This window comes from Empidonax traillii, unplaced genomic scaffold (genome assembly GCF_003031625.1).
Source record: "Empidonax traillii isolate 1590-97213 ecotype Southwest subspecies unplaced genomic scaffold, ASM303162v1 scaffold1948:size84035, whole genome shotgun sequence".
Taxonomy (NCBI): Eukaryota; Metazoa; Chordata; class Aves; order Passeriformes; family Tyrannidae; genus Empidonax; species Empidonax traillii.
In genome coordinates this window covers 33,918-34,371 of record NW_020957141.1, presented here as the reverse complement: position 1 = coordinate 34,371, position 454 = coordinate 33,918, and positions in this window count along the sequence as shown.

The window sequence follows — 454 nt, the reverse complement described above, 5'->3', positions numbered from 1 at the left end:
TTACAAGTTCTGCATCTCCAGTGACCCGACGGCGCCCCCTGCTGACTGTGGCTGGAACTGCACCAAAGGGTGCTAAAAATTGAACTATTTGATTTTCTTTTTGCCGGTTTTATCAGTTTTGTTCTTGAAGGGGATTATTGGTGGGTATAGGGGTATTGCTTGGTTGTTTTACTTGTTTGGTTTTTTTTTTCGTGTTCCTGTTAATACACACATACCTCTTAATAAAGGGTTGTTATTTTTTCCCTTTTCCATAATTTGTTTTCATTCAATCGGAGCCTCTTAATTTCGGATCTATAATTGCTAGAAAAGAAGGTTTGGGTTTTTTTTTTCTCCTAATCCATCCTCAGCAAAAGACCTTTGTCTCAATTAAACTGGGACAGTCTGTAAACTGGAGGAGTTAAAAATCCCTCAGGAATCATGGAAATAACCCTCCAGGAAGGCACCAGGTGGAGGC